Genomic DNA, 9,742 nt, shown 5'->3' on the forward strand with positions numbered 1-9,742 from the left:
ATACGTTAGGAGGAGCCAAAGCTCTGTTCTGCTGTTCTCCCGAACAAAGACTTCAGAACCAGCTTCGCCCATTACTCAAACAGCAATAGCATCACTCAAGAGATGACCGGCTGATACCTCAACTCTTTCAGAGAGCAAATACGCCCTCCGCCTCTCGTTGAAGCTAGGTGGCACGGGTCTGATGCAAGGCAGCGGGATATACAACGCGAAGTTGCATTTTTAGATTCCCATTGGGTGCCATAATTACGGGTACGGAGCAGCAGCGGCGTCTCTCCTTAAGGCTGTTAATAAAGTTCACCTTCACCAGCTAAGCCAATTCCTCTTTCCTAAAGACTGGAAGAGATTTCATAGCAGATTCATCACCTCCACCCTTTAATTCTATTTTTGGAGTCTATTGAACTTTTGCATATGTTGAAATGAAAAGAGTCTATATTAACACAACCACTTTTTTGTTACTGTAATGAGAGCCTTGAAACCACCACAAAGAGAAACATGCCTTTTAGCAGCTGAAACAAATTATTACAGCAACTGAGTCTTAAAAGGAATTTCAAGTAAAAATATAGTATTGCATGAAGTTGTTATGGCAACTGATGTTGTAGAGTAACTGCACTGGGGCAAGTTTTCCTCCTTCATCCTGCTCAGCAAAGTCTGGGAAAAACTTTGTGATAAAATTGTGCCTTAATTAGCCAAATAAGTCATAAATATAGCTTATCCCAAAATCCTTAACATTCCAGCCTCATGCAGTCTGTGTGCAGTTAGTCTACTAATGAGAAAATATATCTACTAAAGCCCCACTTACCATTAAAAATCCTATCCAATATTTTTCTAATACAATTTATCAATTTAAACACATTGCACAATGTAATATTCTGCAGCATTCCATTAAAATGATAAATAGCTATGGAAAAAACAAGGGATTAAACATACTGTAATGTAATATAACAGTATTTAAACGTAAATAAAAACTTAAACACGGACGGGGAAGCGTACCGTATTTGAGAGCAAAAAGAGCGCAAGTTCAGCCACCGCTCTCTGGATTGGAGTATTAATAGGACAGAGGAAGCAGGGCAATGAGAAGTGACAGTCAACTTCAGAGGATATAAAATTTCCATTAGGCTTTGTTATAAGATTACATCAAAGCAGTTCATATGTTTTAATCTGGGGAAAGAGAAAGCAGCTACTTGGGGTCTGTGCCTGGGGGCTGCCTCTGTGTACTGAACCAGACAGTTTGCATAATGAACAATTTTTATTCAATCAGGATTTCAGCACAGATAGCTCCCACTCAATGGGCTCCAGCACAAATGGGGTTGGAAATTGATGCTATTCTTCAAGCTCCACCTGCTGGCTCCGGAAGAAGTGCTGGTGGCTTTCCGAAGGGCCAGTTTTTGGAGGGACACCGAGTTAAAAATCTCTGTATTGAGTCATTGGGATAAAAATCCAAGCCTGGGCTCTGCACTTCTTGCCTGAGTTTAAAAAAAAAAAAAAAAAAAAGTAAACCAAAACCAAATCTCAACCCCTTTACCCCAAATAATAATAAAACACTAATCCCCAAACCCTAAGCCCTTGTTTTTCTTAGGTTCTACCAATAATTTAGCTGATATAAGTTTGCTTAGGCAGATCTTGAGCAGCAATCGTGCTCCCAGAGCAAAGGTGCACGAGCTGCCAGAATCTGCCCGTTTGAACCCACCTGATTACCGAGGGAGATGTCTTGTGCTCAGAGTGCAGCCAAAAGGGCAAAGCAGCCAGGGAAATCGTTCCATTTAGCGTGCGCCTTCTGCACAATAATTACTTATTTAAATTTTACTCTGCTGGTTGAGCCATTAGAAGATGCACTATAAACAAAGGTGATTTTATGCAGACAATAGCTGAGCCAGTCATTTTTAAAGACAGGCGCGTGATGACTTAGCTCCCAGGATGAACGGCTCTTATGAGAGAGCTGAAACACGGTTTATAGCCTAAACCCTATTTCCAAGGGTTATTCCAGTGGCTGCACTGCCGGATCACCTTCAGCGTTAGCAGCAGCATGGAGCTCACTTGCCCCGGCCGATGCAAACCGGGGTCGCCAACAGCTTCACGGAGAGAAAGAGCCCAGGCAACACTTAGCTGCACGAAACGGTTTGCTACATCCTAGGATGATCATTTAAGGGTTTCAGGTATACACCTGGTAATTCCAAGTTAATTACCGCAGGTATATTAGAGACGTTTCTGCCGGCACCTCTGGATTCTGCCTATTGATTAGGCACCGTGGCTGCTCTCCGGCTCCTAGAGAAACTGTTGCAGTGAATTTAGCTTCCTGCCTGGATCGGGTAGGCTTTGCTTCTGACTGGCACCAAATCCCTTCTTCCTATTTCCAGAAGAAAAATAGCTACGTTTTAATCCAGACCTTCCAAAGCTCCTGCCATGCCTGTGACATCCTGAATGCAGAATTACTGCTTTCCCTGGTTTTTGCTCATTTGTCTGGAAGCCTGTAGATTGTTGTATCTCACCCCCAGTACTTTTTGGCTCAATCCAGACATATTCTTTTATCAATTCATTTGACAGCGATCCAACGAGAAGGGTGTGTTGGAAGATGATGCTAATCCAGGGAGACTATTCCTCAGTTGGAGCATTCATAAAGTCTAATGAACTATTGGCAGAAAGGGACTTCTGTAGCGCAATTAAAACTTGCTTCTGCGAGATACAAAATATTGCAACTAAAAGTGAACTCTGCCAAGCAGGGGAGGTGGATTAGCTCAAGGAACATAAATTGGTGAAAGAAGCCACTTCCTTCTCTCCCCCCTCAAGCCTTATGCATTAAGCAAAGCTGAAATAATGAATATGCATTGCAAGGTGTTTGCTACAAGCCTGCTTATAAAGTGCACAGCCAGGAACTCCTGCAAGGGGGGATTTATGGGTGCAGTCACACACAGCTGGCACAGTACGTTCTGCAAGCATCAAATTGGGATGAACACCCCCCTGTGTAAGCACTTAGCACCCACCACAATAAACTAAGGTGTGTAAGCAGAGTATAAAGTTTATTTTCAGGAGCATCCCTTGGGGGAAATGCTAAATTATCCCCCTTAGGTCTGGCAAATTCAATAAGAAACCTGAGTTGGGAGAGGGGACGCGGTGCATCCTCTCTCCCAGCAGAATACCAAACATCCTCAAACTGCTCAAAGAATAGGAGGCAAGGCATGGGAATAGGTTGCTGCTTGGGGACCGGACCTGTCATTAACACCAGATGACATCTCATTACTCATAGGAAATGACACTAACAGGGATCATTAAAATGCTGTGATCTTTCAACTGGGGAAAAAAAATAATCAGAAACTAAGTAATAAAGTTTCAAAAAGAAATTCAGTCATTGCTTTAATCTTTTTGTATTTGTTTCCAGCCATGGTAATTCAAATTCTAATCAAAACAGTTACTTTTTCTTAAAAAGAAAAAAAAAGTTACTCTTTTTCTTAAATTTTGCTTAGTAATGAGCATGCTCTCTCTGCCATCCGATACAAGACTAAAGTATAATGAGAGCAAGTCAGGCAAAGCTTTCTACAAAGTGAAGGCAGCTCCTGGAGCTTTAGCATCAGCAAGAGCTGTGGTGATACAGGCTTCCTACTGCAAAGCCTGGCTTAAGGACTGATGCTAAAGGCCATGTCCACTGATGGGCGGTGTATTAATGCCGTTCCTTTCTTCAAACCCCCTAAGTCTGTATTGCTTCATGGGAGAGGTTTGAAAATTAAGATTTTTTTTTTTTTTTTGTCTTATTAATCTCTTTGCAGAAGCTGTACACTCGGAGACAGCACAGAAAATAGGTTAAGGCTCACAATAAGCTGAATGAGTTAAATCAGAATCAGGCGAGTACGCTGACAGCCAGTTACTGCGACTCTTAAGCTTACGGGCCAAGGTATGAGTACGAAGGAAACTGCAATATCAAGTCAGATAAAATGAATGCGTTGGTTTTGACTAGTCTATAAGGAAGGGTCAAGTATTGGCTTGCTGGCGGGACCCATTGCCAACGTGAAATGACTGGCTGAAGCAAAGAAGGACTGACATTACTTCTCCAAATTATAAATTCTGCTTCCCAATCTATCTGAATGGATTAACCTCAAAACATGAGATCCGGAATTTAAAGATTCAGAATTCAGAAGCTATTATGAGTCAAGAGCAGGAATTAGCATTTGAGTTATAAATATGCTCTAACAAACTGACAGGAGTCGGCTTGCTGTTCCTTCCCTTTTTGAAGATGGTGGCATCAGGCTCGCAATATTTAGAGATATAAACCTAGAAGTGATTTTCACATCCCAGCTGGATGTTAACAACATGGCCTGTTGGAAGAACACCGCTCCTCGTCTTCTAACCGGTGCTACTGTGCAGAAAGCTGTTATGGCAAGGGAGGGTGTTCGCTCTCCGCACAGGGGATGGGGTTTGTCCGAAGAAAAAGGACTTACCCAGGACACGAGGCTGTGGCATGCCTCCGTGAGCTCCTACAGGTCCTCACCAATCCAAAAGACAGGCAGAAGAGAGGCAGACACAAGCACACCCTGAATAAACAGGAGCCACTAATATCAGAGAAAGTCTCCAGGCAGTAAGTAATGAAGGCACTAAATAACTGTACCCGCTATTCGGATTTTCTGCCAAACATTAGCCAATTTAAAAGGCAGCAAGAGGCCTTTTACACAGAGAGAATTTCTTTGAGCGCCGACTTAAAAGCTGAAGTTTGGCAGGAAAGTGTCTGAGAAGGATGGGGGAGAGGTAAAAGCCAATTTTACCTGGTAATCTGCTACACTATTTGTGTCCTACCCAGACCACACTTCATGCATTAAGAATACACTGCAGCTCTCCTCTTTGCCAGGGTAGCGGCGAAGCTAATGGTTTCTATTACAGGCGTGTGCGGAGGGTGGCTGTGGCATGCACATCTGTCTGCAAAATAGATGTTAGCTTTGGAAACTGCCTAAACACCTTCGTTCCCCAGCAAACGGGGACGGCAGCCGAGCTTTTTCAGACCCCCTCCCGGTGACAGGCCGGTGATTGACAGGGCTCGGAGCTGAAAGCCGCACGTGCTCCCACTGTAAATAGTAATGCTTAAAAGCAGCAGCGCTAACAGACTATTTCCCAGAGTTAAACTCAGTTACTCTAATGAGGATTTCCACACCCCCCCCAAAAAAAAGAGTCTACACATTCTCAGTGCAAGGGGAAAAAAACCCAAAACAAAACACCAAAACCCAGCTAAATAAACAGCTGGTGAAGTGAAATACGAGGTTAGAGCCCTCTCTGATTCAAGAGAAGATTATTAAAACAGCTATAAAGATGGTGTTGGCATCTCTTGAAATGAGTTTGTTACATTCAGAAGAGGCAGTTACACATGACAAACCATTTTCTGTTTAATTAGAGGGCTCTGTGTGGAACACTTCCAGGCGGAGGAGGGGAGCAGATTGCTACCCAGCATCTCAATTATGGGACAGCGCCTTAACGATTCAACATGCAAATGTTTTTAACTGACCGCAGAGAAAAAAAAAGGAAAAAAAAAAAAAAAGAAAAGAAAAAAGGCTTTGTTTGTTCAGCAGGGTTAAGAAATAGGAGCTTTCTGCTAACCTCCAGCAAAGTTGGGCTTTCTTGCAATATGTATTATTGTTTAAGGTTTATTTCTGTCCAAAGAATGGCTCCTTCTTGCTGGCTGAAAGAAACTTCTATGAGGGAAACCACAACAGAGATACCTGGCTGTCCAGCCCTGCTTAAAAGCTTTCAATTCTTCCAACCAGGTAAAATAATGCGTGGTTCATGAATAGAGAAGGACCTTGGTATTCACACCAAAGCTCTGAAAATAAGCAAGCATGGAAAGGAAATTCTAGCTAATACAAGTTAAATATAGGTTATGTTAGCTGCATTTTACAAGCACTAAGAATGTTATTGGAGAAAGCTGTCATTTTTAATGACAGCACAAGCTCCAATTACCAGATAGCTGATACACTTGGGATTTGGAAGTTTTTTTTAAATCACTTGAAATCTAAAAAAACCTTCATTATCAGCTTCTGAGTTCGATGTAAATAACTTCACCTGGTGCTAAGAAGTTTAACATTTCACGGGGCACACGAATGACTTAAAGCCATTTATAAATGTAGCTTCAGCTTCCTGGCAATTTAAACACAGTTTATGGCATCTTAAGCAGCAGCAAAGAACGCGAGGGTGGGCTGCAAGCAGAACCGGCCGGGGAAGATGAGCGAGGCTAAGGGTGATGTGGTGAGCTACCACCCCAAGATCAGCCAAAACAATGGGGATGCAGCACCCCTGGAACAGGGCAGGAATGCAACACTGGGCTGCAGATCATCTGTCGGTTCAAGGAGAAGACTAAATCTGGCTGCTAGGCTTAAGGACACTAGCTTAGAATAAAACCATGTATCACCTTGAGCCTAAACCAGAACATATGCTCCCCAAGCACACGGGGTGCTTTAAAAACACAAACGCAGCTATACTGATAGGAAATCCTCTGTCTGATCGTACCACCTCAGGTCTAATCAAGATGTCCCTTGGATTTCCCATGTTTTCGTCGTTCGCCAAGGTTAGCAAAACCAAAAGCGAGTCAAAAAAGTCTGCAAACTTGCTTACAAAAAGCAGAAAGCTACTTGGAAAAGTCTGATTTCCCAGCTGCAAGCAACAGCGCCGCGCACCTGGACGCTCCAGCTCCGAAATCTAATGCAATAAGCAGCAAAGCTAAACGCTGAAAATTTTAGTTCCCCACAGATAATATGAAAGCCTTACAGTCAGCAAGAAGAACGGCAGCCTTCTAGCTTGTGGCAAGCAGAAAGTGGGATTGAATCATTACTTGAAGAAGAACGTGTTTCAATGTCTATAAATAAAAACCTGCGAGGCACATTGCCAAAGAAGCGCAAGTCAATATAGCTTTTCTATATGCGCTGTCAAACTTTACTTTTAGACAGTATATTAATTACATAGTCAATAATTGTGGGTTTCATTAGTGTATTAAATACCTCAATCAATAATATTTATCCTTCTCGGAGACAGTCTTCACCAAAAAAAAAAAAAAAAAAAAAAAGAGTATTTTTTGATCCTGCAGTTCAAAAAGTCAGCCCAGCACACCAGCAAGGCTTTAATGGAAAACATAAACCACCAGAAACGGACAAAAATCGGATTATTACTCTTATTTTTCAGCCTTTTTTACAATAAGCCATGAGGGAATTCCAAGAGCTAAACTGATGGCAAAAAAATTAGATTTCTTTCTCTTAATTGCTCAACGGTGATGTCAGAGTGGACATGACAAATGTTCCCATCTTTCATTTCTACATCAGATAAACCAGCAACCAAGGGCTGCTCAGCCAACTTTCCGAGGATAAACTCTCAGAGCAAAGAACTCATTTCTGGTGCATCCCTGCACGGTCGTCTGCTGCAGTGCAGCTTTTGAGGTGCCTTTATCCTAACCCGGACCATTCCCTGGAAAATACGTCCCTACGAAAAATAACAGACTCAGGTGGGACCTTCACTGAGCTCAACCAGGCTGAGCCTAAAGGAAATCAAATCAGGCAACAGAAAAGGAGCTCAGGAGGATTTTATTTTTTTCTTCTTTTAAAATCTCCCTTTAAAGGTCAAGAGGTTTGGGACAAATTAAAAAAAATGCCTTTGCAAGTGTCCAGTTTATTTTAAATAACTTGCAAGAACAGTTATTACAAGGATGGAAAAAGAAAAGTACTACAAGCAGCCTAGAAACACTCCCAAAGGCACACTTTTGGCATGGCAGAGAGGCTGAATTTAACAACAAATCAATGCACTATAAACAGGAAAAAACTAAAAACAAACAACACCCCACCCCCCCAAACACAGACACCTAAGTATTCAAATAAAATACACAGAAAAATGCATAACAGTCCTCATGAAAAATCCATCTGGTGATTCAAACCACTTTTTTTTTTTTAAAATATGCATATGAATGAAATGTAAAAATGTAAACATGAAAAACAAACTAAAAACCAGAGAATGTCTGTGGGCCTCTCGCATCCTTACAGATAATATATTAAAGAGAATTTCTACTCCCTGTAATAAGATCACTGATATTTACTGCACTACTCCAATATTTATAATGCATAATATGCTGCAGACCACTCCCTTCCCCGAACACAGGCTTTGGAAGTAGGCAGCCTGCTCCATTTCATGTTTTTATAAGCCTTTTATATAAAAGTGATATGAAATTTCTCTTTCTTTCCCATCCAAGTCACCTAAGCAGCCCCACAGCTGCCCAAGCGACACCTTCTCCAGCTGGTGAGGAAGCAGCCCTACAGGGTGGCCACTCTTCTCCAAAGTGGCTGGATCAAGGGCCAGGGGGAAAAAAAAAAAAAAAATAGAAGGCAAAAAGGAAAGGAAAGATGACGAAACAGGACATGGAAGGAAAGTACGTCTTCCTCCCCCCCTCAAGATGTCATGCTGTATCTTGGGCAGCAAATGCAAATACCACTGAGAATTAAGAATCAAAACATCAGACTCATCAACTTCCACTCTCACACCCGTTGCACTAAAAGGACAATCCGATCGTGCTGGAACACGGGAGCCCACACACACACTCATCCAAGCTGCCAGGCATAGCATACACAGCGTAAAGCAACCAGCTACCAAACACAACGCAGAGCAGTTGCTTCTGATCCGTGCAAGACCATCATTTATTTTTTATAACAGCTCTTAGAATATATTACTCCTCAAAGCTTTATTTTTGGGGGGAAAAAAAAACCAAAACCAAACCAGAAAACCAAACCACCTGATGCATCTTAAAAACCAGATCTGAGTCAAATGGAATCTCCCCTCCAGAGACTCGTAAGGGTCACTAACCATTTAAAGTTCACATACAGCGAAAACATGTAACAGAGGGAATTAACACAAATGGCAAACTACCTGAGCACGCTCCAGATCTTCCCTTGGCCATGCAGAACTCGATGGTCTCATGCAATTGCCCTTGCACCTGCCTGTTTGAAACCAGCAGCCTCCCACTTTCGCCTTCACTTTGTACATTTAATTTAAAGCAAAACACGAGCAGCCACAGGAACCTTCACCTTGCAGAGATCGAGCATTCCAGCATCTTTTCAATTGAACAAATACATACTCAGCCATCCTGCCCAGATAATGGTTGAAGCCATCCAGCAATAACCTGGACACTAGCAAGGGGAGGTTTGTGATGAAGACATGGGCTGGTTTGCCAATAATCCCAATTAGCATTGTGAGTCTACTCACTTCTCCTTAATTAGCACAGACAGAAGAGCCCAGTGCCTTCTGAAGAGTCCCGTTGTCCACAGCCTGGGTCAGCGGCTGCAGGGTTTGGATGGCCGCAGCCACTTGGCAACGAGCTGGGATGGGAGAATGGCGCCGTAGCTTCCCTGCCCTCGCTCAGCTAGATGGCTGCTTCAGAACCTCACTTTCTTTTGATTGGCAAACTATTTATTAACCAACTATCTTCAACAGTTCTAGGCTATGATCAGGGGAAGGAAGCAAGATATATAGATATATGCATATATATTTTATGTAAGTGGGAAATCGCATCTTCCTTTCAGGATCTATTTTGCTAAATTAGCTCTTCTAGGCCCCTCCTAAAAAAGATCTTCATTCTCCTACTCAGCGGTGTAGTCCTCCTCTGTACTCGCCCCAGCTGAGATTCTTTTCTACCTCTATACGTAGCAGACCAGAACTGTACATTGCATTCGAGATGAGATCTCACAGCAGAGGCTTATATAATCCTATGGTACTTGTATAGCTATACTAGAAATACCTT

This window comes from Balearica regulorum, chromosome 19 (assembly GCF_011004875.1).
Source record: "Balearica regulorum gibbericeps isolate bBalReg1 chromosome 19, bBalReg1.pri, whole genome shotgun sequence".
NCBI lineage: Eukaryota > Metazoa > Chordata > Aves > Gruiformes > Gruidae > Balearica > Balearica regulorum.